The following is a 27,571-nucleotide window of genomic DNA, read 5'->3' on the forward strand; positions in this document are numbered from 1 at the left end:
GGCTGGTACTCCCCTTTCCTCCTGCTACGGTTTCTTTCCCATGCTGGACTCCCATAGTGTCATTCAAAACATGCAAACTATCTGTCACAACAAATTACTTCTCATATCTCCCAGATCAGTGAGCACCCTTAAATAACCCTAATAACTGATCATGCTGCTTTCTAGCATCTCTTGAGAAAGAAACAGCATTTATAGTTCTCATAAGTCAGGGTTTTATATGCCAGCCCTGCTGGATTTAATATTTTCTCAAAGATGATTGAGAGAAACAACACACTACTTATAGAAAAACTCTTACGGGGTTTTAACAGGCTCTCATGTAAATCCATTGTTTCGCTTTCTTATTTGTTGTCCCTATGGAACTATAACCCCGTGCTCTATATTATCCACTCACATCTATTCATATGCGGCAATAAATGTCAAGACACTGCAGGCTGGCTGCTAGTGCCAAAATGCTGTAAGGACATTTACTGCCATTTGGAATATTTTTACTTCAAAGGGAAGGATTAATGAAGATTATGGAAATGATCCTCAGTCTCTGCATTTCCACTGACCTGTTTTTCCCCCACATATCACAGAATGCTTTGTTAAACCATGTATTAGCTATACTGCAGAAAATAAATTTTTAGTGCAATGCAGAGTCGGCAACACAACCTTCCAGATGTACATACTGCTTCCAAGGTAAAAACTCTTTTGAAGCACCAGTCCAACACCCTTGGCACTCAGATCCACTGTCCTGGGCTGCTGTAGCACAATGTGAGGCAATATAAGCTCCCCCAGCCTTTCCCCAGACTCAATAAATACGTATCGACTCCAACACAAAGCACAGCTGCTAGCACTACATCTGCACTAGCTGAGGAAAACTTTTGCTTGCAGACTTTACTCACTTATAGCCTCTCTCTGAGCTGCAGATCCACTGTGAATCCACAATGTTAGCGGCTTTATATAACCACGGAGATGGTAGGAAATAAACACAGAGAAAACACCATAAGTCTACTATGATAATGCATCTAAACATATGAAAGATAATTTAATGTATCAGATCAGCAATATCAACAATATTTATTCTTATTTTCATTCTTAAGAGTATCTTGAAGTTTGGTGCCACATTATCTATTCTGACACTACCCACTCTACCCATCTGTATTGGCCCCACCTTGACCTACGTTACCAAAACTTTTATTTAAAGATATGAAGTATGTGTCAAATCCCTATTACTTGCAGAGTCTTGGCATGCTTAAGAGTAGTCAAACAGTGGCACAAGTCACCTGGAGAGGTTGTAAAGACTCTATGTTTGGAGATATTATGAACTCAACTAAGCCTTATCTAAGCTGGCCTTGCTTTGACCAGATGACCTCCAGAGATCCGTCCGATCTGTAATTTTCACAGGATCATTCAGGCTCCCAGGCCCCAGCACCTTTCCTGTAGAGCTGCCCCCAGCCAGGCAGGCTCAGACTGGGTCCCTGCCAAAGACTGCTTTCCCAGGGGCAGGGCTTTGCACTGAACTGAATTGCATCAGCTTCATCTCAGCCCATCCCTCCAGGCTGTCTAGCTCACTCTGAGTGGCAGCCCTGCTCTCAGGCTGTCACCTGGTGCCCCCAGTTTGATGCCATTTGCAAACCTGATGAGACTGCTCTCCATAGCTTCCTCCAGGACATTGATAAAGATGTTAAACAGGACAAGTCTAAGGACAGATATCCGTGGTACTCCACTTGGTATCAGCCTCCCGGTAGAGAAGCAACTATTAACCATGTCCCTGTGAGCCTGATCATCTAACTAGCTTTTCAGATGGATGGACAACAAAAGGGTAGACGGCAACGCCTATTCTGTATTTCAATTAACAATTTAGTCTTTCATGTAACACAGAAAGGTTTTCATTTCATTTTTCAGTGAACTCTGTAGGATGCTGGCCAAAGGACATTGAGATCATTCAGAACTGCAAGTGTCCTCAGTACACCATTCAGTTAAGTCAGTACTGATTTCAACAGAATATTTAATACAACTAATGCAGCTGATTTCATCACTGTAGGGATATGGAAGAGTTCAAGACATTATGATGAAAAATTATTTGCCTGAGAGAATAATTAATATTAGGTTTGGAATTTTTTGTTTGTTTGATTGATTTGGTTTCTTTTTAAGATCAGCTGTAAATAGAGCACGCTCTGCTAGCAAAACTAGTGGCAACCTAAAGGAAAAGACTGTGGGAAAGTCTGTGTCAGGATTGCCATATATCCACGTAATTTGGTTTATAACCAGTCTCTTAGATATGCCAAATTGTGAACAAAAGGAGTAGAAAATGTTCCATCAGTCATTTCCCCCAAGGCCTGTTTATTTTCACCACAGTATCAAACTTGAAAAGCCAGATTGTTTGACTCACTCAGTCAGGTAGCAGATTATGGTGATGTACTGTGGAAAGGGAAATCCCCCTTTCCCTTGCTTACTTACTAATACGTTTGATTAGACAAACGCAACAGGACTTATCTGAATACACTTGATGTAACAAATACAGATAGCACATTGTACAGAACCACCTCACTTCCAAACAAGCAGAATGGGAGTGTTGTGCAAATTCATGACACACTATTTGAAAAGCTACTTACATTTCTTAAACAAAAAAAATTTAGATATCTAAAGTTAGGTACAATTAATCTCATCCTTAGAACTGAAGTCTTCCTAATCAATAAATGAAGTTACTCGGACTTTGCCAGGATGATGCTTTGGCTCTATTTTGTTTAAATGCAGATGTATTTGCATTTCAAAACAACTCCTTAAGTCTTATTGCATTTTGATACAATTGCAAATACAGCAGATAACTTTAAAAATAATTTTATGTGCTGACATCTATTTTGGACAGATTTTCAATGGCAGATGAGTTTCATCTCAATGGAAGATGAGTTCCAAATGCCAGGCAGTGTGCTCGTATTTGGTAAGGGTTTCTCTTTCATCTACCTGGTTCCAAACAACATTTTTATCAGCATGTATGCTGGTATGTACACATATGTATGTATGCAGCAACTTACTGATAAGGACAGTTACAAATGTACTCTCACTGCCAGAGGAAAAAGATCAATCTGTTGGAGTATCTTAATAGCCTCCTATACAGCTAGTGGGCACAACTGGTTTTATGGCAAGGTGCAGGTTTCATCTGGCGCAGAGGCAGCCACATTATCTAGAGCTTCTTAAAAGTGCCCTGTGCCAGCCAGGGGGACCCAAAGCTTGAGACTGCCCCACAGTCGTGATCACAAACTTGATACGCAAACACAAGCTGCCTTTTAATTTCTGGTCCTGAAGAGCAACGTTTTTCTCCCTGCCAATCAAGATTTACATGCCCTGCAATTACAACTGACAACAGATGGAAAATTGCAGTGACTAAAACCCAGAAGCTGGTGCTTTTCTACTTTCAAATTAGTAGTTAGTGGATTAACATAAAACATTTGCTTATTGCTGGATCACCCTGAAAGTATGTTAAACACTGGGTTAGGGAATAAACCTGTGAATAGCTAAACAAACATAAAATCTGGAACTAAACCATGATTTGCAGGTACAAAGAGATCAGAGACACTCAAACAAAACTCCTGCACCCACAGCTTCTCTGTGTTTTGTTAGAAGAACCATGTCAGAGTATGCAAAAAAACCCCAAAAAACCAAAAAGTGCTCATGAACATTTTTCACATGCAAATCCAGCACAGCTGAAGAGCTGACTTTTGATCTCCAGTAGCAGAGCTCTTGTGCAAAACACACGTCTGCATCCCTCTGGGTCTTGGAGCCACACTACCAGATTTGCCTTGGTTCCTGCTGGAGGCTCTTTGTGCTTCAGGTGCTTTGCCCAGCCTTTGCTGGAAGCCTTATTTCCACCCCAGAAGAACTGGATTTTGGTATTCAAATGCTGAGTAATGGTTCCGTTTCCACCATAAGATGGGGAGCGGGAGGTGGTATGGAAAGCCAAAAGGAAAGACTTAGAGTTGGACTGATGATCCTGCTGCCAGGAATAGATTTAAAAGTGGAGGCAGATCCTGCACTACACACCCCACTCCCTTCCTTCCAGTGCAGCAGCCATCCTGTAAAGCAACCAGTAAGGCCACTGCAGTCGTGCTGCTTATAGTCAGCTGCTGCCCTAAACAGTGAAATACTTTCCAGTGATACAGCTTTTTGTGGCCAGACAAAAACCACATACTTCTCATGACTGTGTCATGTTTCTTGTTCTTCAGTTTGATATCTCCTTCCTACAGTAGGAAGGCATCCAATTGTAAGCTCAATTCAAAGTCCTTCATGCAAAGTCCTTCCTCAACACGCTGGCAGCCATTGCATGCTGTCACAACAGACATCCTCAGTTCCCTTGCACCAGTATAAAGAGAAAGCACAGTTCAGAGAACGTTTCTCCGTTTGCACTTTAACTCTGTTCCCTTCCAATATGCTAAAACTGTCAATATTTCAATTAATATTTTCTCTGCCCACTGTTTACCCCAGTCTGTTATGGCAGAACAGAGATTCATGGCTGTTTGTTACTTACAACAACTAGACTTACAAGAAAAGTTGCCATGAGCTGCAGTGTTTGAAAGCGAGACTGATAAGCAGGAGCATATCTGGCAGCCTTCAGAACAGAGGGAAAGAGGAAACAGTTTAGGTCAGGTCAGAGAAAGAAGGCAACAGAAGCAAGAGGAAAAGGTAATAGGTATAGGCAATATAAGTCTAAAACTAGACGTTATGCGGCTTTTGTAATTCATGCCATCATGACTTCTTCAGTCTTACATGACTCTCAGCTGGATTTACAGGATCCAAGAGTGAACTACTGAGGAGGAGACAACCCTGGCCATAAATAACTGAGAAGAAAAGTAACAGATTTCAAGGCTTTGCTGATTCAGCAAGAAGGGATGAAATTCCTCTCTTTCACTATCTAAACACTTACCCAGAATAGAACTACTAGGAGATAAAAGTAAGCATATTAGTACAACTAAGATATGCCGGCAGCCCTCATTGAGCTAATACTCTCATTTAATCTTTAAAAAGTGTAGGAACAGGAATGCGCAAACTATAAATTGCAAAGCCAGCATCTGCAAACCCTCATTCAAAGTTCCTAATTGCTCTCTGATTCAATCAGACATGTGGCTCTTTTTATTTATTATTTGTGAGTATTCAGGCAAACAGACTGGTATTAGCATATGCTTGGGGAATGGCCTTTTTTCAGTGAGGTGTTGGCATATTTCCGTTTTGTTTTTAGGAGGTCAGTGGTTTGGGACCGGACTGAAGCTCAAAGCCAGCACAAACATTTCTTTTCTTTCAAATTACCCTCAGGAAAAAATAACATTCTGGCCATTGCACAATTTTAAGAGTTACAGCCTTACTTCTGCCAGCACTTTCATCCATGCCTTCCCCTAATGACGGTACAAACTCCACAGCCCTCAAGGTGCAGTTCACCACCTCAAAAGGATCAGAGATTGCTTTATAGCTCCAAGACCAAAGGCAGGCACCATTTCAGAGCTTGTACATGTAATACAAGGAGAACAATTAGTGCCACAAAAATAGTCTTCAGAGGCTGTAGATTCATTTTAAAGAGGACAGTAATGCTCCATAATGCTCTAGGTCATTAATTTTATATACAAAGATGTACTGTATTTCAATTGCACAATACACAGCAAGTACATAACCAACACTCCCTAGCAAGACACCGCAAACGTAAAGACAAAAAAGACAAAAGAGGATAAACTGTGTTTTAAGCTCTCTCCTAAAACAAAGTGATACACATTATTATTAGGAGATGCACTAAATAGCCTAGATCTACCAAAAAATACATAGAATCATAGAATCATAGAATGGTTAGGGTTGGAAGGGACCTTCAAAGGTCATCTAGTCCAACCCCCCTGCAAGGAGCAGGGACATCCCCAACCAGATCAGGTTGCTCAGAGCCTCATCCAGCCTGGCCTTGAACGTTTCCAGGGATGGAGCTTCCACCACTTTTCTGGGCAACCTGTAAACATATCCAGGTATGTCTCTTTTTCAGCTCCAGAAAATGATATCCTAAAACATTAAAAATGGGGCTAATTTCCCCTAGGCAGAAAACATACACATCCATTAATACTGTACACAGTAACCTCAAGAGAAACTGGGCTAGGTGGCCCTGGTACAGCTCTGTCTTAGGCTACCTCCTTCCATTTCTGTTAAAATGCTTTTTTATAAGCACTGTGCTAATAAAATTCTTTTGAGTTACCTGAACAAATCTCCTAATTTGTTATGAGGTCACTGAAAGGAGAGAATTAGACCACCGGGATATTACTTACTTTCAATGACGCAACTAATTCGGAGACAGATTACTTCATAGACAGGTGGAGAACGGCTTTAGGTCATCAGAAAGCCAAACACACCCCAAGGAGTGACAGCCCTTCTGAGACTGTTGCAAACCTACATCCTGCGCTCCTCCTCACTGACATCATACCAACATGCAAGTGCTCAAAGCCATGACTTAAGCCATCATTACTCAGACCTTGGCTCGCAAAACCTCAGAAAACAGTGGCAGAAGAGAGTTAATTTCTCTAGGCAAGGAGAAGAAACCAAGTGCATTTCCCAAGGTTTTATGTATTTCATACATGCAGCAATTCTGCACTTAAGTTATTATTTTGTAAAAGCAATCAGGCTGTTCACATAAGTGCTAAGCTCTCTATCCAACTCCTTTCTACAGCCAGGCTACAGTTGAATGCAAAGCATATGCAATTACAAAAGATTGAGAGAGGCAGCCTTTTGCCACTCTCCCAGGGTTGCTCTGCAGTGCTGGCTATACCATGCACCAGGCCTGTCTCTCTTGCTTTCAGCAAGATCAGGTCTGTCTCTTCCACTTGTGTGTCACAACACCCTCCTCCTCATATGCTACAAACAGCATTACAACATCCTAATGTTAACAACATCCTAGTGTTACTACACCTTCTAGCTACCGCAATCTTTCTTGCTTTTCGCCTGCTCCCAGCTTTTTGAACACAGAACCTCAATTTTCATCAAAAAAAAAAATCCCTATTGTAGCCTCATTGTTGAAGACGTGAGCTTGAAAATAAAAACATAAAAAGATATAGGACTTACGTTGTTGAGTTAGCAGTCATAACTTGCTATCCATTAGCAATGGGCTGCAGAAGTCCCTCTCCTCCATGTAGGGAATAAACGCAAGCTGATTTCTGACTTATGCATTGTGACTGCACCTGCAAGGAGACATTTTCCTATGGTCATCGTTTTCGTTAAAAAGGGGAAAGTTACGAGTGAGAATAGCTGTGTTATTTATAAATGGCTTAAGCCAATTTAAATTACATGCTACAAAAAAGGGCACGTACCCACCTTTCCCAATTCCTGCCCTTGGAGCTGGCCCACGTCAGTAGATCCATCTGCTGATTAACAGAGAAAAAAAAAAAAAAATTGCTTTCCAATCAGATCAACTCCTCCACCTGGCGAGCAATGAAGTCACATAATTGTTAGTGCTGCTGACTCAAGGAAAGGCATGACTAGCAATTTTGGAGCAAACTTCAGATCTATAAAGACAATTGTAACAATTGTAATATGTTCAGTGCATCCCAAAAGCTAAGTGGCTTATTTTTCTTGAGCTTTTCTTGAAGAGTCCAGAAAGAAAGTCTTGGTCTCTCTCCCCTAAAGAGGAACCCAGAAAAAAAAGAACATATATTACTGAAGAGCATCATTAATGTTTGAGAAGGTCATATCATACTAAAAATACTGAGTGATTCACCCTCTTGTATATAAACACTTATTCCAGGTACATAAATGCAGCAGGCAGGTAAGTAACAGTTTGATTTCATCAACATAACTTTCACCAAATTATTGAGCTCTTTACCTTGGAAATTTTAGGGGTTTAGCTGGGCCTGATACCCAGCTGCAGAGGACAGATATATGCCTCAGTAAAAAGCAAGTCCATGTGTTAGATGATTCGGTCATTTTTTCAGGATGCATAGAAACCTTTCAACAGGTTATGAACTAATATTTCTAATTTTGCATAAGAACAATGGGAGACTGAGTGGCCTACAGCAACTGATGATCCACAGGGATTCTTCTTTATGCAGTGCATGTTCTTACATTGTCTAAACCACAGTGAGAAAACAGTCTAATGTGATTTCAGACCCCTGCCCCTTTCATTGCTAACCTAGAGTTGTTTGTGTATCGAAAGGAAGCACACTCAACGCGCGCTCAACCAGACAGAGCTGAACTGCCTGCAGCCAAACTACAAAGGATTGGATATGTAATTTTTTATTGTAGTATAATCATTCTGACATGTATAATGGATGCACAGGCATAGTTTAGGCTTTTGAAAACCTAAAGCAAAGCTTTACTTTATTCCTGTAAATCTCACAGGCTTCAAATTGAAGCATTCCCTTCTGTCAGCAGCACAATGCTTAGCAATGAAATTCCACAGCCCAAATAGGACTTTGAGGCCTTAATTACACTTTAAAAATAGATTGTCATTAATGATTTTGTTATTTGGGGGGCATATGAGATACAAGAGCTTTAATACATCTGTAATCCCATAGGAGGTGTGAGAAGGAAGGGACCAAAAAATAGATTACCCCAAAATTCTGTTTTCTTCAGGTGCAGTTAAGACTAAAAATATCTGAAGGTCTGAGAGTGGAGGAGGCTAAAGGTGTTGGGAGGTAGTGGGGGAGGATACAAAATATCTGAATGTGAAAGAAATTGGCTGGTATATTTTCTAGCCCTAAAGAATTAATTAGGCAATCTTACCAGTGTGGTTCAGTTGGAGAAGTGGTGAAAGCGATGGAGAGTTGGGGTTTTTTGTTTAGTTGTAGAGCTTGGAGGGAGGCAGAGAGAGCAACACAAAGATTACAAGAAGAGATACAGTCAATTCCCTCCCTAACCAAAGTGAACGGTCAGGCTCAAAAGAAATGAAGGGATAAAAATCTTGCATGAAAAAAAATTCTGTTTCTCTGCCTGATGAGACTGTTTACAGCTCATACACCATATATCAAATTACCTCAAGTATGTGGCTTTATTTTCTTCACAGAATAATCAGAAATGTTGTTAGCCTTTTTTTGCAGAAAGGGAATTACAGCAAAAAGAGACCAGATGACATGTCTAGAGTCAGCCACTAAGTCAGTGGTTGAGATGGGAAAGACTTAGAGCCCTGTCTTTTTTAGATAACATAACTGTAAGATCACAGTTGCTTTCCGAAACGAAAATCATATTTTCATAGTGATGAGTCTGAGCTGCAGTGCCCAAATTGTGATCAAAGCTCTGGATGCCTGGCATCTAGGGCATTCAAAACATTATTTCAGTGCGATTCCTTACAAAGGGAAAGGCTAGCCACCACACTCAGATCCAGATTTTCACTTTGTAAAGTGATCAGGAGTAAAACCCTGGTTCTGACAGCACCTGCCCAAACTCGATCGGGTCCCCTTTGTGCTACCATTACCTTCAAGAGACACAAGCCCTCCAAATAAATGGTAACAACCTATAAATTTGGAACCTTGTCATAAGACTCCCTAGGTCATAGGCCTCCTACTGCTTGCTGTGCTTGCCTGTTCCTCCTGTGCTTGCTCCTATTTTGAGCAAGCACAGTCCAACAACAGCAGGTACGCAGCTGTAATTTCAGCCCTGATGAGTTTTTAGGCTCAGTAGAGTAGGGAGAAAATTCCACCAGCACAGCCACTACAGGATTATCCAGAAGAGGGAGTACATAGCATACATACATGTAAACTGGTATTTTGCTATGCTATGTCCTCACTGCAGAGTGTAGAGGCTCTGCAAATGTCCAGCCCAGTTTTCGACTCTGCCACAGGCTCAGTGCTGCACACCACTCAGTGAAACATCTACTGCACAGCAGCTAATCCAACAATGTATCACTGTCACTGTTTGAGATTTTTCTTTTATGTTTTTTAAAAAAATATTTATTTTTGCTTTTTGCTAAGCTTTTTTGACATACTGGCTTGCTAGTCAAAATTGATTTCTCAAGCTACAATTCAAGTGGGTTTCGTTCCAAGTCCCATATGACTGTTCTTCCTCCCTGATTTGATAACTAACTTGTAAGAAACAGTGCAGAATGCAAGTTCAGAGTTAATTGCTCAGACTTATTCAAGAGTGAAGTTTACAAATTCACTTTCTGTGAACAGCGGAGTTTTTCCAAGTAGAAGTTCCACTTAGTTTATCTGGTTTTGTAATGACAGACCGAAGCAGTACCTAGACAGCGTTGTAGATGCCCTTGACAATTAAAAATGCAGTCGACCACAAGAACAAAGCCACAGGCACCATGCACAGTAATTAACCAGCTAGATCTAGATTATGAAAAGGAACCAAGAAATGGGCAGGCATGCTACAGCAAGTTAATAAAGAAAACAATTTTTACAATGTTTTTCTGTTTTTCTTACTTTCTATGTTGACACATGTCCTCTTTCCCCCCTCAACACACACTGTTCAATACCCCACTGAATTGTGTTCCTTTTATATTGGACTAAATCTCTGACCTTGGTTTGACTTTTTTCCAGTTTGTTTATCTTTGTCCTTCTCTCTAGCTAAGAAAAAACCCTACCAGACTTAATTTTGAACGAAAGGCTGTTTAGCTCCTAGTAATAGTATAAATAGTAATAATAGGATTCTTTAAATTATTATTACCTGGTTCTACATACCTTCCTTACCTAACCTTTCTCCTTCTTTTTTTTTAAGTGTCTTTAACAGATTATCATGAGCTAGTATTCTGTTGACATTCGTTCTTCATTAAAAATGAAGTTCAAGGTCAATATAGCTACAGCTGATAAATACATGTTGTTATTATGGTTTTAAAAATAAATAACCTCCGTTGTAGTGCAGAAAGGAAGATTTTGAAAATAAATAAATAAATTGAAAGAGACTTCCTGCCTGTGCTGGATTATTAAGCAATTCTATATAGGTGGGTTAAAAAGAAACTCACCGCTGTGATTTAAATTATCGGCTTCGTCATGCTCAACTTGCACCCTCTTTCTACAGAGGAATCAAAATAGCAAGTTCAGGTAACAACCTCTGCTTATCTTCAGCAAGGTAAATAAGTGAGAAAGTAATCAGTAATAACTTGCCAATTTTTAACATTGTTTCAGCTCTGTTATTGAGCCCTGAAAAGATGAAGGCCCAGGTCCAGACCAGCGTCACCTGAACTTTGACTCCATGAGGAGCACGAAGAGCCCGAGGAAGGCCCAGCCTAACGTAACGGGCAGCAGCGAAGCGGAGGCATCTCTTACAATGGTCCTCATTGCAGAAGGTATTTATTTCTTTAGGAGACCGGGAGAAGAGGCAGCAACGGCTTCTCCTTTCACCTAGCCCTAGCACGCTGGGAATTTTGCTAGCTGTACAGATAAGCAGGCCTGTGTTGCAATTCCTGGACAAGTGTCAGAGGGCAGTGAGGCGCACGCCGGCTGCGAACCTGAAGGCCTTCTGATGCCCAGAGGCTGCACAGGGCAATGATTACATCCGGCACAGGCCAGTGCTGAGCACACAGGTAAGCTCTGGGCAACAAGGGACAAAGAACCATGCATGAGTTATTTAACAGCCTGGGCTCTGCTGTCTGACAGAATATCTATGGACACCTGGAGAGCAGGAGAGAAATGTCGCTGTATGCATGTATCTTTTCCCTTTTAGCAGGCCTAAGTCAGTAGCATTGAAAGAAGAGACCTTCCAAGGTGCTTTTTAAGAGAGAGACAGCAGTAGAGCTTGCTCGCTGATACAGACAAAGCAATTCTGACTTGTTTTCATGAAACTCCCAAGGTTTTTTCAGGATAAGAATGATTAGGCACACACAACAACTTACACCACTACATCTGGCAAAGATAGTAGCTTTTGTTTAGTAGCCTCCAAAGGACTAACATACCACTTAATTATCTGTATTCAAACATACAATAATGTCATCTGCAATAGCATTCAGCATATCAGCTTTGTCAGCTGTCTCAACCCTTCACTGCAGTTGCTATGAATGAGATGGCAGTTCAAAGGCTTGCCACTAATAAAGCCTGAAAAAAAAAATCTTCCTCTGTTTATATATATCAGTTATTCAAACAAAATAAGAGAATGGCAGTAAATGACGCTACTGAATACCTAATATCAATAAGAACAGTCATGGAAAGTGGAAAATGATGACAAAGCCAGTGGCACAGAGTGCTGGAAGGCTGGTATAGAGCAATGAATTACCCTCACCTGACTTTCATTTCTTCAAAAGATGAAGGTATGTTGTTTCTTTTACTACCTGCTCCAAGGATTGGTTTCTTAATTTTCTAGAAGCTGAACCTGTTTCCAAAAAGAAACAGTTGTTATTTTTATTTTACTTAGTGGTTGAGCTAAGTTTCAGCTGAAAAAACAAACAAACAAACAAACAAACAAACAAACATAAAATCAACACCACGGGGGAATCCAGCACAAGATTTTCTACAGGAGTTTCCCATGAGGAGAAAACACAAGTCCCTACTTGTTGACTAAGTATCTAGACTGAAGTATAGCAAGAATGAAAAGCTACAGAACATGTCCTTGTTACACAAAGCACCTATTCTTATCTCAACTTAGGAGCTGAATTTCTCCGTATAATCATTATAGTCTCCGGAGCTACTCAAAGCATTTCACTTAGAGACCTCTCCCTTTCTATTGAGCCCAAAGGGTGTCTTGGTTCATAGGCTACGGCAATACCTTCCACAAACACTTACAAAATAGTTCTGTGGAATACCTTGCAGTTTTGACCTCCTTCAGTTCCTTTACTCCTTGAGTTTTTGCAGGGATTTGCATACCCATGTTAAAAGCAGGACAATCTATTTACCTGTCTGATCTGATAAGAAAATTAATTACCTGCTAGAGCAGGATTTTTTTTTAAATATGAATACGTGATGCTGGCAGAGTAGCCATTAAAGATAATGACGTATTCATAAGGCCTGGGCGCCTGATTTTAACCAGCAAGAAGATACTAACACTAACAGCCTCTATGTTATCTTTTGTTTTCCAAGTCGTCATGTAAACTTAATGCTTCCAAAGAGATTCATAGCATATTTGAGGTGCTACGGGGTTGTTTGAAAAAAGAACTATGAAGATTTCAATGTACCTTTCTTTCCCTTAATAGTCTCCAAACAAGCAGTACACAGAAAGGTTAAACTGAGATAAGGAAGAAAGAAAATCAACAGAGATTCCTGTCGCATGGTTGTTTGCACAATTCCCATCTCACATGTTTGGAAAGACCCCAAACATCAGATGTGTCAGTGTTCTTGGAGAGGGTTTAGGGGTCTTGGGCTTGTTTTATTTTGTTTTGTTTTGAGGTTTTCTAGGAGGCCTTAAGCCTTACCAGCTGCCAGCAGGGACTCCACAAAAAAATGACAAAGGAACAACAACAACAAAGACCAACCTCCCCCACAATGCCCTGTTCTTTGGACTTGTACGTTTCAAAGGGGCTTTTTTCATTCTTTAACTAATCATTTGCTAATTTGCCTGAATGACAGAAGACATTCAATGATGCAGATCTGTGCCTTATCTGCAAAGCTTACACACCAGAGCAATAAAATGCAACAACCAGCATTTCAATTCTCCAAGCAATTTCATTATTCTAAATCCGCAGTAGATCTTTGATTTTGCAGAAAGTCTTCTCTCATTGGAAATCTACTGGAACTACCAGTTCAGCAATACTAAGACATCTGTGGAACAGCAGGACAGGGAACCCATGAAAAGAAGATAGGATTTTTTTTTCCACCCAGTAATGCATAAGACGCAATTGAGTGTATTTCAGCTGAGAGTTGCTCTGCTGTAACGGTAGTAGCCTCTACAGAGCCAAGGTTCTTCCAGGAGCGAAAGACAAAGTAACCACCGCGGTTTTCAGGGAGGAGACTACATATATGTGGGTAAGCTTGTTAAAAATAGTGAGAAAGGGCAGTTAACAGAGAAATACTTGCAGGTTTTGTGACAACTTAAGAGCACTGTGCTGGAAGAACAAAGCAAATGTTTATCAAAAAGGTTTGAGAAAGAGATAAGAGAAAAAAGTATGGCCAAATAGACTATGGCAAGTTATTTTTTTTATTCAAAAAGCTGAAGTCAAGACAAATGAAGATGACAGGAAGCACTGCAAACTCTGGCAAGTTGAATGTAAAACACAAAACAAACAAACAAAAAAAACATTAAGGCAGGCCAAAAAATTTTTGAGGGACACTTTGTAAAAGGCAAATAAGAGGTTACTGAACAAAGACAGAAATGAACTGTGACCTGACATCACGATCAGATTGTGTTAATCCAACAGACCAGTGATAGATTCTGAAGGACTTCGGTGACATGATTGCTGGAATTACGGCATGTAGCACCTCTCCTGAATGTGGAAACTTGGGAAGGGACAAGTAACACAGGAACTTTTAACACAGGTATTAATAAACGTCTGGAAAACTACAGAGTAGGATATCTCACATCTGAATCAGGCAAATTAATTTCAAAAGCCTTTGATTTTAAAACTAAGATCTTCCAGAGGATCTGAAGTCTGATAAAACTCAGTGTAAGGCACAGGGTTCCTGCGGTCAGATTGCTCTCATGTGCTTCTTCTCCTCAATTGTGGATGATTATGGATTGGAACAGACAGATCTTGTGTATTTTCCAAAGGCAACACCCACCTGCAACAGTTTTACAGTGGTACAATCTTGAAGCAACAAAGGCATAAGTTACTATGACTAGCTTACTGGTCTCTGAAATAAATAATAATTTCTTCTTCTCTTGTGACTTATCTGGGCAGTGTTGCAGGCATTGGTTTTAATGTTTGATTTCGGTAGCTTCAAGGTGACCACATACCAGAGCCATTCAGAAGATTCACGTTTCTCCAGTTACTTTTGAATATGTATGTTTGTGGGTTTGTTTTTTTTTTAAGAAGTTCCTTCAGTATTGACACATGCATTCTCTCTCATCACATTACTTAGAACTAGTTCTTTCTGTTTTGGTCAATTGAAGACACGTCCATTTATAATTATTTCCTTCCTGTTAATAGATCGTAGATAGCAATATGAGATCATTCTCATTTCTTCTGACTAGTTACACTTGAGTTGTCTTGATTTTATATGGATGAACTGCAATGAGTTATGAGAGGGAGAAAAAAGTATAAACTTGTTCAACAAAAGATCAGTTTGCTACGTCCAGGATGTTGAGAGCACCTGGGTCCCTTTATAGTCGTCCCTGTGACTGTGTGCAAATGCTTTTAATAGCTGTTATAATTACACAGAATTAAAATGCACTATAAATTTGTCTGCAGCTGTATCTATTTCATCTGCTGTTTTGAACAAAATGGGTATGGAGAGAAAAATACTGGGGAAGTTACACCTGACATTTTAAAAAAAAAAAAAAAGAGAGAGAGACTAATTAAAGTAAACATACAAACCCTTAGTCATATGACTGACTAATCCTTTCCCCTGCACATCATTTTATTGACGTCAGGTGACGCTCCTTGTGTGAGGCAGGATTACTTACGTGACCAAGGGCTTGCAGGATTAGGTCCAAACATTGTTCCAGAAAGAGTCCCAATAGGTCTCTAAGATTATCTTAATTATTTTGTCCTTTGTAAAACACTTATTCAAATGAAATTCCTTCTGATAAATTCAATTTCTCCTCTGGGTTTTTCTACAGCCTTTCTAATGATTTTATTTATTTTCTTGCAGTCACAGTGATTGGAACAGTGACCTGGGGTTTAATTTGGCAAAATAAGATAACCCTGTTGCAAGAATAGCTTACACCAAACTCCTGATATAAGTCTGGTTTTAGTTCATCATTACAAAAAATCAGAGTTTATATACTGTCTCCCACTGAGTTCAAGCAATGTCAGTATATCGCTATTTCCCTTGAACTGTTTGATATAAGATTCCAGTGTCAAATTATTACATCATAAATGCAGAAATCTGACTTGCAGAAGACTTTAAAGCTTTTAATACAGAAATGAAAAAAAAAGTCTCCTTTTCTCATATAATTTCAACTGTATTATGCCTCTATAGTAAAAAAAGACGGTATGTATTGTAATAATACTTCACACATATCAGTAATGTATCATCATAATAAAGTCACATATCATATTCATCCTTTTTCTACTGAATTTTTAGCCTTGCTCCAATCTTACACTATTTTATTATGAATTACGTAGCAGTATATTTAGAAGATCACTACTAGAATCTTAGCTCAACAGTGTCTATGATGTTTATTATGCACAATGGAAAAGAGCCAATAGGTAACAAAGTTTAGAAACTATATCTTCTTTGACACTTGTTGAAATAGTGTCGGCCCTTAAAATTTAGTGTATTAAATTATCCATCTACCAGAATACTCTAACGGAGTGAATGATATTAAAGAGTTTACACCGTGGCACCTTGGACCCTCTCTTAAGCAATAAAAAGGAGCTGGACATGTTCTTGTGTTCCCATCTGGGCCTGGACACAGGACCTGTGGACATGCATATGTTTATGTGCCTCTGCGCTGTGCACTCAACTGCTCAAGTTTTCCCAGAAATGGGACAGTTTTAATTCTCTTCCGTTTTCTGCCGTAGTCCCAGCACTCAACTCAGTTCCTCTCTCCCAGGTTTTAAGATGATGGAGAGAAAACAAGAGCTCATGCGAGTGCGGAAGAGTAGAAGTACTCCCAGAGCCAGTTTTAAAGCATGGAAACGAGAACTTCTGCTCTGATGGATCTTGCAGAATAAGGCTTACATGGCCTCAAAACAGAAGGCAGCAGAAGATGGCTTCTTAGGGGCGGTTTTGTTTTAATCTTGATACAAAAGAAATGTATACATTGGCATCTCTTACCAATTAAGTAATCATGTCATGTCCATTATCCCCTATGGCCACACAAAAAAAACTGTTGATCATGTTCAGCATGAACTAAAAGATTATAGTTAAGTAGTCTCTGCATTCATTAAGGTCTGGGCTTCCTTCCTTTGGAGGTGATGGACAGAACGGAGGAAAAGAGCCTTTTCTTACAATAACCAACAACTCTGGAGTCTGAATTGCAAACAAAACTTGAAGACGAGGGATGGAGCCGAGAGCAAACTTCACTCTGATGGAGTAAGGCAGTCCATTAGCCCAGTGCTTTACCTATCGTACCCCGTGGGAAGCCACTGTTCCTAGTCCTGTGCCTTAGCAGTGCTCCATGGAAGATTGGTATTCCTTCCTTTCTAGCACAGAAGATCGTATAAAAATCAGGAATAAAGATCCAAGAAACTTCAGTCATAGGAAGCTATTTATACAAAGGGAATGGCCGCACCAGAAAGCATTTGAGGCTTTCTGCTCGAGTTAATATTCGTTCTTTACATAGAACGGATCATAGAAGCATAGAATCATAGAATGATTAGGGTTGGAAGGGACCCTCAAGAGTCATCTAGTCCAACCTCCCTGCAAGGAGCAGGGACATCTCCAGCCAGATCTGGTTGCTCAGAGCCCTGTCCAACCTGGCCTTGAACGTTTCCAGGGACTTGAATGTTTCCAGGATCATGAGGGACTATAAAACACCTCATGGACAGACAGTGGGCAACTGATGCAGAACTGCTGCAAAACAAGCACCTCTGCTGATGCTCAGATTCATTGCGTGCTTTACAACATATTTCTCCTGAGAATAAAAAAGCTCTAGTACTGCCATCTTCCCCTGAAGCTTTTCATCATGAAAACAGGTTGAAAGTGAGAGCTGGAGTCCTTCTAGCAAAGCATCCCAGATGGGATGCTGGCCCATTTCCTGGGCCTACTTGCCAGGAAATGCTATTTTCTCTTGAACCTGATAATTTTCCCACCTATTGGGAAAAAAAGATAGGAGAATGAGCAATTCCTGTTACTCTCATCTTCTCCAAACATGGATTTTAGTGATAAGACCATAAGTCATGGCTTACATTTATCCAAACCACTATGAACCCTAAAGCAAACACAGTCCTTTGGGCAATTTGATTGGTGTCACAGAATAAACCTGCAAAAGAGTCAAGAACAAGTATTAAGAAGGTTCACTTCCAATCTATATGACATTTAATTTCATTTTTTATATTGTTGGATTGCTGGGGGCAGGGGCAGATTTAAGATGTTAAATGATGTAATTCTGCCACAAATGGCAATACTCCACGCGTAAATGGGAGTGGGGAAAAATAAAGTGGAAAATATTTCATAGCACAAGTGGCAAAGCATCCTCTTCTCCACCAAAGTACAGGTTAATGAGCAATACTGAGTCGTTATGGGTTAAAATAATAGCATTGCTGATACCTCTGGGACTCAAGGAGCAGTGTAGCAGCTGCACCACAGGTTTAGGGATAGTCACATACATACAGTAATACTGCTTGAGCAGTTGGACAAAAGTTTGAAGGGAGCTATTGCATTTTTGCCTGAGTCATTTGTTTATTGCCAGCTGTAGCAGATGAATCAATGACCCTGTGTGTCAAAGTCTGTAGTGTTGATTTGTTTTGTTTTCTTTCTAAAATGTTAAATTGAAACATCTATTCCATTCACCAGGTAATCTTGCAAATTATTAACACTGCAATCCATAATAAAATAAATCATCAACAGCAAAACAGAAAGGTCTTATTAGAACAAAAATAATGATAATCATAAAACCCCAAGCATTAAATACTAAATTATTTCTTTCCAATTTGAGTTGCTGGTATTTCTGGTTAGGAAAATGTGATCCTAAATGAAAAGCTTTCCCAGAAATGATCATCAGTATCATCACTTTCTAGCCCGCGTCTTTATAAGCTTGAGTTTCTCTGAAAATTGCAAACAACCTCACTGCAGGAAGATTGGAGAAGAGCAGGACAAAAAAGCTCCCTAAAGTCTGTGATATTACCCAATAATTTCAGCTCAATGAAATTGATGGAAAACTGATCACAATGTTCTTTCCCTCCCTCCTTCAATAATATTGTTTAAATTCAGCTAACTTCAGTTCAAAGAAACTATTTTTCTGCACTTGTGCTTCAGCTGAACTAATAGTTTCTTCCCAAAGACACCATGGCTTATCAGCAGAGTAACTCCATGAGAAATTGCAATGCACTATTCAAAAGAAACCATCAGATTCTGAAAATATTTTCCTTCTGGGACCAACACCCTCATTTATATCTATATAACAAAGAAAACATTTGCTATGAGAAAAAGCCTTCACTGTATTACGAACATAATAAATTAGGGCCAGGTTTTTTTTGAATTCTAGTTTCATTTAAGCCACTAAAATAAATCTGCAAACATTTAATTTGTCTGAACTCTATTTGTTCTTTCTCTGAGGACACTAATGCAGTAAGACCTAAAGCTCCCACACATACTTGTGTTTCTTTCTACTTACCTTTTAAAAATAGAAAAGAGTCTGATCAGGAATGCCTCGTGCAGGGCTTTCACTGTTGGCCTTCCTTACTTTACCACAGGACAGACAAAAATAAAAAAAAAGTTAAGATAAGGCTCCAAACAGGATTACCAGTCAGTGGTAGTTTTGATATTGGATTCAGATCTACATCCAAGTCTCTTTCTTTCCTTTAACATAAGCGCAGGCATTTTAATGAGATTTTCAACTGCCTCCACCTGATGCACAAATGCCACAAAGTAGTACCATTTCAGCAGCACTACTTCCAGCCTTAGACTTAATTTTTAGGCTCAAGGAATGCAAGTCACAGTGGGCCTCATAACACTTCACTTGTGTTTTGTGACAAATACACCTCCAATGTGTCCACTTCTGCCTCGAGTACTCAGTCTGCCAGAGCAACCAGTTTGGGATTGTCAGTGACTTGACTCAAACTGAGCTCCCGTTAGCTGTCTGTGCCTGATCCTCACTCCAGTTACCAACCTAATACTCATTATCCGCATCTCTACAGTCTCAGAGCCAGCAAATATTAAATAGTAGGTACAGAGAATGAATAGGAGTTTCAGCAACTGGACACAAGCCTTTCAGGACATCCTACCTTACAAACACCGAAGAAACAGACACCAAGGCTGGTTTTTCCTGTGTAGAGCCATTTGCTATCAGGAAGTACTCACTGCCACGTTTTCAAACTCCCATGCCAAACTTTGTCTAAGAAGGGGAAACAGTGAAGAATACCTTTCCAAAGGTGATGTTAACATTGATTTGCTACCCAATTTATTTGCATAACAGCTAAAAGGAGCAGCATGCTAAAGGCTCCATCTGCAAATGAAGGGACTTCCTCTTTAATCCTCAGTTTGCTTTAGGTTTATACTTACGTAGTAAAAGAAATATTTTTATATAACTAATTAAATTTACATTTTTGCAACAGTTCACTTCCCCTCATGAAAAAAAAGTTTTACGAGTTATTTTTCTTTAACACAACAAATATTGATATATTTCCTAAGATTGAAAGCCTCATGTATTTCACCTTTCTGCTTTACCTGACTTGTGCATGTGGCTTATATAATGTGTCTTGCCTTTTACAAAAGTAAATTTTTAATCAACTACAGTCTTACTGACCTCCTTTGGAGCATTCAAACTATAATCCAGGCTTGGTTTACATATTGATAGGTCACCCCAGAATGAGATCAGTGAGCCATGGAAGTGTTTCCATATGAAACTGAGCCAATGGCATATGCTGCCAAGAGCTGATCATACTGAAAAACATCCTGAGCGTGCACGGTAACTACCTTTTCTAGCTGAGCCTGGTCTGGACCCCCTCTGGACAGTCATCACTCTGTTGCAGGTAGATCTAGCTGTGCCTCACATTATTTTCTGTGGATCCAGGCTGAATCCAGTCACTGTTTCTTCTCTGATGTCCCAAGCACCTTGTAGGCCAATGGCTGCCTAGTTTGTCCTTAGGTGGTTGTACTCCGGGAAGAAATGGAGAAGAAGCCAGGTATACAAAAAAACGTATAATAAACCCCATAAAAACATTTACATATTATAGCAAGAAATGTTAAAACAAGTGACACAAGCATGAATAGATAGATGACCTACACAAAGGCAAGTGAAAATATGAGCACAGACTCCTTAAAGTAAATCAGAAGTTTGCCCCTTCTGCAGCTATCATAGATTATCCCATAGCTGCTCCTGGACACTGTTGTAACCGAATGCAGACTAAGCAGAAATAGGGTTTCTTCTCTTTATTGGAAGAATTTTTCCAAACCACTACCAGGTTTATTTTACAGAAGTTCATACAATGCTACTCTCTACAGCCAGGTAGAGAGATGGATGCAAATCTTGCTTTTCCATGTCTTTAGACAGCTTGCTGTTAGCTGATTTCGAAGTGTCCTAAACATCTGATGAACGGCAAAAATACGGAGTACTAATAAAATTGGATCTACTTCAATGCTAATTGAACTGTGCTACCTACAACCACTTGTTTTGTATACAATAGATAAATAGTACAAATAGTTTTGTGGAGTTACTATGGGAATAGTCTATTTCTGTTACCCTTTTCAAGGCTGCACAGAGTGTTCCCACAGCTTCACACTTAACCTACTCCTTGTACTAACATTGTGTTGATATTTTTAATCACCTGAAACATATTTGTTTTAACGACCCATATCCTGATGTTAACCTGGCCACAAAATAAGCAAACACATAAAAAACTGCTGGGAAATAGAAGGTACGAGTAAAGACAGGAATTTCTGTTTTGCCTGGTTAAAGGCCATGCTGGCAGGCTTCCAGGGAGCAATGGTTGCATCTTGTTTACACAAAGCTGAGCAGACAACTCCCTCCTGCCATACACATTTGAAAGCCTGCTATCAAGTGGGCTACCTGCCTGGGGAAACGAGCAATTCAGGCAGACACCCATCCTCTGGAAAGGTCATTTTTCCCATAAACAGGAGGACAGCTAAAAGCTACCCCTCTTTGCCGTATTTTGCTTCAGTTTGAATCAAGACTGCACTTTAAAGTGACAGATCTACTCCCAGAACTTGTAAACACTCATTTTAAATAACTACAGGAGAACAGAAGATAGCACAAGTTTTGGTCACTTTGCCCCAAAAGTGTGTTCAACCACTGTGCAGGTACAACATTTGTGTGGTCTTTGACTCACCTCACTCACATCCAGGACATAGATCCTTGCAGCACCTTCTGCAAAGAGCTGGGCTAAACCATTCCCATATTTTACACAGATCACTGGATGGGGCCTCTCCAATAAAGTACAATGTGTGTCATGTGCTTGCGGAGATATGGGCTGTTTACCTAAGCTGGCTAAAACAGGATTTGATCTGCAGCGTGTTGAGCAAATACATCACTGTCTTTAAAAAAAAAAGGTAAAAGGAAATCTGAGGTAACGTATCAGTCAGCCAACCTCTAATCCCTTGAAAAGTCAGGCACAAAAAAATATGAAACAAGAAGACAGGTTGATAAAAAAAAAAGCAACAAGTTATGTCAAAGCAATGTACTTACTTTCTTGGATGGGGCAAGTGGTCCAGTGGCAGAAGGGGAAACCACACAGGCTTCTTCCCATCACTTGGGAAGGTCCATTCATTCCCACAGGACATTCTCATAAGGAACTATTGCCTGGAGCGTAGCTACCAAATCCTGGATGTGCAACTCCCTGAAAAACAATCCTCTCCAAATGTAGCCACCAATGGAAGATTTACTATGGAACCCAAAGGATATTACAAGTGGGATCATATTGCTTAGGGCGAGTCTAGAAGTCGTATCGTAATGCTATGACTGGGATGAGAACAGAGAAAGTTTGCTTACAAAATTTGCAAAGCAGTTCCAGGCGCTTTGGAGGACAGGATCAGAAATCAAAGTTGTCTTGAAAAATTGAAAAGTAGGTCAAAAAGCAAAGAAACAGGACCCTAAAGAGACTATCTTATCTACCCTCTGCCCCACAGGATCAGTTCTGTCAATGCAATTGCTTCCAGTTGTTTGTCAAACTTATTCTTAAAATCCTCTAGTGGTAAAATGATTCCATATGCTCCCTATGTGTTTGGTTTTATTTTCCCCCAAGGCTTAACCACATTTACTGCTAGAAGAGCTTTTCTGAAAAACAACTCAAATCTCCCTTAATGTAATTACAGTCTTCTTTTGTCTCTTTTTTCGTCGTTTTTGTATTCGAATTAAAAGTTGAGGGCTTTCAAGAGAGATGTTCACATCTCCGTTTCTCCAGGAAAAGGCCAAATGACACAGGTAGTTATAAGCCTGGCTGGTTGTATAGGTGTGATGTTTTACAGGATTGGCTAATACTATTGTTTTTTGGGAACCAGTAGGCAGAAAGAGTTTGCTGGTTCACACAGGTGGATTCATCACTGAGAGATGGAGCTGATTTGCTAAAATAAAGACAGTGCAAAAACTCCAAGATGCACACTCCTAGAACGTTGCTTGTTCATCCCATTTCCTTCAAGCACCTGCATAAACCTGACCAACCCTGATCTTTTTGAACCAAAGTGACACCCTGCTTACTGAGGAATTTGATTCAATCAGTACATGTCATCTCACTGCAGTCAACAACCTCTCCCCTCTGGTCTTTCAGGAAGACCTTTGCACAGCTAGTGTCTCCTTTGATCCCTAAGCTCTCAGTTTTGGCAAAACAAGCTACATCACCCGGGTCAAGTAAGGTAATCTGAATCTTTAGATCTATTATCTTGCTGTTGTTTCAAAGCGTGTTGTTTGGGAGGCTCTTTATCAGGCATTACACTGCACTGGCTGAGAGAGATTGCCTCCCTTGGCCCAAGCCTGCATGCAAGGGAACGCATAGTTTTTTCCCTGCCTTTATTTTGTCTTCCTTTCCTGTACTTTTGTTCCTTGTTTTTGCCCACTATTCTTCTCTCTCATTCTCTCTTTCTCCCTTCCTTCCTCTCTCTCCCTTCCTATACATGCACACACTCTGCCCATGTCCACCATGTATCTTGTCAGGTACAGCTAATAATAATAAGCCCGGTAGGTTAAAGAATCAATTATTCAGACTTATGTTCCATGAGCCACAGCAAGCAAGCATTGCATTTCCCATTTTCAGTGATGTCAGAAAGTCAATGCTTTAAAAGCCTGCAGGCACTCTTAGCAAAGACTATAATCCCATTATGGATGGGATTTATATTCAATTATAAATAAACAAGCATGCAAAATAGCACAACAGCCCCACTCCTACCCCCCAAGTTATGCTGTCACCTCCCACTATTCCTGCTTAACATCTATATACATTATTAAAGACACTTTGCAAATCAACCACACAAGACTCCAATCCTATACTTATCTACAGAACGGTGATGTATATAGACATAAGCATTTCCACATTGCCCTGTTGTTATGGTCCAACCTTTTACAGGTAAAAGAGCAACTCAGCTGCTGTCAGCTCAAGGTGACTAATAATTTGTCAGGGAGAGCACTAAAGGCAGTGTAATAGTGCAGGAGAGGGAAGGCTGGAATAAGGTAACCCAGCATTAGGCTCTGCTGGACTGACATCTCTAAGTCACGCCAGGTCACCAGTGACTTAGGGGATGGAAAATTATGCTAAAGCATCCATACCAATTTGAACTCTATCCAGTTGGCAAAGTGGAGAAAAAAAATAGGCAATGTAAACCACAGAAAGAGCTTCTGAAGGTTCTTCAGCTGAAAGCTTTCCAACAAAAAAGCAGGCTTCCAGTCATTTTAAAATACACTCAGTTTCACATCAGATAAGATTTTAGCAAAAACTGAAAGATAATCAGATTTCTATTTAAATCTTTTCTTGCCCTCAAATATAATGAAAGTGTCAGTTTGCCACTTCTTTACCTCCTTCTCTTTTCCCCCAAAACCTCTTCCAACTGTCTTTTCAAATCTGTAAAACTAACTATGTCAAAAGGAAAACATGTAAAGGGCCTAAACATCATCTTGCAATGAGGAAAAGTAGAGGAAAGGGAAGGAAGAATGCAAGAAAAAGAATTTTAAAATACTGAATTTATGAACATAAGTACATCCAATTCACTTTCAAACAGTTGCTTTATCATACAAATTCACAATGAGAGTAAAAGTTTCCACCAGGAATTCTTCCTTCATACTTCTGCAGAAGAAAATTTATTTTTCAGGGATCATTAGCCACTAACTGCAGTGCCCAAGAAGAGAATACATAGAATAAAACTTGTTATATCCTTTCATTTGACTCCATCAGACACAAGCAAAGTTCACTCTTTTTCCTTGAAAGCTTCCAAGTCACGCATCACTGCTACTGCTAGTGTTTGATTATGCAATCTTAAATCAATAGAAAACAACCAGAAGCACCATTAGTTTTCTTTATTTTTTTTTTCTGTTGTAAGAAATTATGCAATAACTACAGCCTGTAGAAACTGACCAATTCCACTGTTTTACTTGATGAGTTAGGGGCACTGGCTCACATAGCATCTGTTGAATAAAACCAAGGGAGATTTCGGGGAGCTGTTTGAAAGGAACAGATCTAGAAGTAGCTTTATAACAACTCCCTCTTCAAATCGTTCACTCCTACTGAAGTCTTTAGGTATTTGATCCTGTTTTCACCTATTTAATGATACTGTTTTGGAAGACTTTTTTTAAAAGAAAAATAAGAAGAGAAGTCTAGGAACAGCCATTTTAAAAAATTTTTAAAGTCTAGGAAAGGTTAAAATCAAGGAAAACCCATAAGATCATCTTAAAATACGGACCAGCAAGACCTTGCCAGTGTGATTTTAAGTAGTGAAATGCTTACAGAAGCTCCACTGCATCAATGGTAAAATTTACTTCAGCTTTTTGTATTTCTACTAACTTCCCATTAATCAAACAGGTCAGGTGATGTTAGGAACATCAGTTAGATCCTAAAATACTGTGAATATGTCAAAAGACAACTATCTTTGGTAGACATTTTAATTTTTTAAGAATATACTCAAACAACAAAACTTATATTCTGCTAAGTGCATCTACACTCCCATGAGGACACAATCCTTGTTCACAGTAAACACAAGCCATCTTCCTCTCTGACAAAAGTAAACTACTTAAGACATGAGTAAGAGTATCAACATGGTAAATTATTTGACTGACTTCTGAGTAATTTTCCCACCTAGGCAAGTCCTAGGTTTCACTATGTTTACTTCTGAAGATTTCTGAAAACCTTCAAAAACATTCAGATCTTCAGAAATCTTCGCAAGGGTAGTTTCAGTGGGGTTTTAAAAGATAACTGGTATCTCTTTTTAGAGTTATCTTTTTTTTTCTTTTGCCAGAGAATCTTTTTTTTAATTTTGCTAGAGCAATTTTCTCCTTGCATATGATGAACCCATTTTCTAAGCAAGGCAGTTATTACTTTCCTTATCTGTGTTGCCTTGGAAACACAGGCAAGGATTAATTTTCTTAACCAGGCTATATATTTCCCCTCCCTTACCTACTTATATTACAGCTGCCAGAGCTATGCTCCAGTGAAACCAAAAGGTTGCTTTAATGTCATCAAAACAGTTGGTATCAGCAGGTGCTACTGACATGATTCTTCCATTCCTATGCTTCACTCATGCTTGAAATACTACCACAGAAAAAATATCAATATGTACATCCAAATCTTCAGAAATTTTGGGGAAAGAATGCAGTTGGCAATTTTCAACTGCTTGATTCAGCAAGTGATTTGTTTCATTCGCTCTTTTTTACTTGCCTTTTGCACTGTCCTTTCCTTCCTGTTAAGAACCTTATGAACAAGAACATTTGGAAAACTCAACATCTAATCTTAAACTCCACAGATTTTCATACTGAGTTGACTCTGAATCGGACATCGACTCTGACCCAGCACATGAAAGCAATTTGTGGATGACGCTGACTGTATTTCTATTTGCAGCAGAAATAGTGAAAGATCTGGAAAATGCCAATATTTACAGTTTCTTAAGTGGTTGAAAACAAAAGCTTTTTCTACATTACCAGTTTAGTATGTGTGACTTTTTTTTTTCTATCTCAATCCATGAGTTTTGCCTTCTTTTCTTTCCCAGTTCTCCTCCCTTTGCCACTGTGGGACAGGGTTATCACCTGAGCAGGGCTACGGGAAAAGTGGTCAGATCAGGGGTGGGGGAGCACACCCTCACACCATTCAACTTTAAAGAGTAAGGGACATTATTCCAGGTAAAGATTTATCTATGTTGACCATTTTTAACATAACGACTGATCATTCAGGGCGAAGTGACAGTGATGTAGGTACCAATGTGTTCACTTCTCGCACTTCAGGCTTACGAGTATTTAAGCAGAGACTCTAAGTGAAGCAAGGCAACTGGGAAGTTGCTTAAGCTGTCATTAGGAAATACTGTAGTCTAGATTTATAAATAAATTTTAAAATGAAAACCAATCTGAGGTTATTAAAAGGAATCAAATTATTCTGTGATTTTTAAAACATATATAAAATCTCTACATTAGTGTGATATCCATTTAATTGTAACTGATGTTTAACTGTAATGGCACACAGGATAATAGCGCTGCATCAACAGGACTTTAATAATCCAAACAAGTTTTTCCAAATGGTATTAGGCACTTTGTGAAACAATCTCACTACAGGACGATGTTCATACACTGAACACAGTACATCAGTGTACATGCCCCGCTCTTTGTACTATTTCCCAATATAGTTACTGACATGACGATCTCTCTGAGCCCTACAATGCCCCAGGAAATACAGACACAGAAAAGACCAGTGCATTTTTATTGGTTTAGAGACAGCAGAGGCAAACCAGCATTGACAGCTGGAGATGAATGTAACCTACATCTGGCAAGGGACACATCGGAAAAATAAGAGAAGTGGAGC

This window comes from Chlamydotis macqueenii, chromosome 8, assembly GCF_036417535.1.
Source record: "Chlamydotis macqueenii isolate bChlMac1 chromosome 8, bChlMac1.mat, whole genome shotgun sequence".
Classification (NCBI taxonomy): Eukaryota; Metazoa; Chordata; class Aves; order Otidiformes; family Otididae; genus Chlamydotis; species Chlamydotis macqueenii.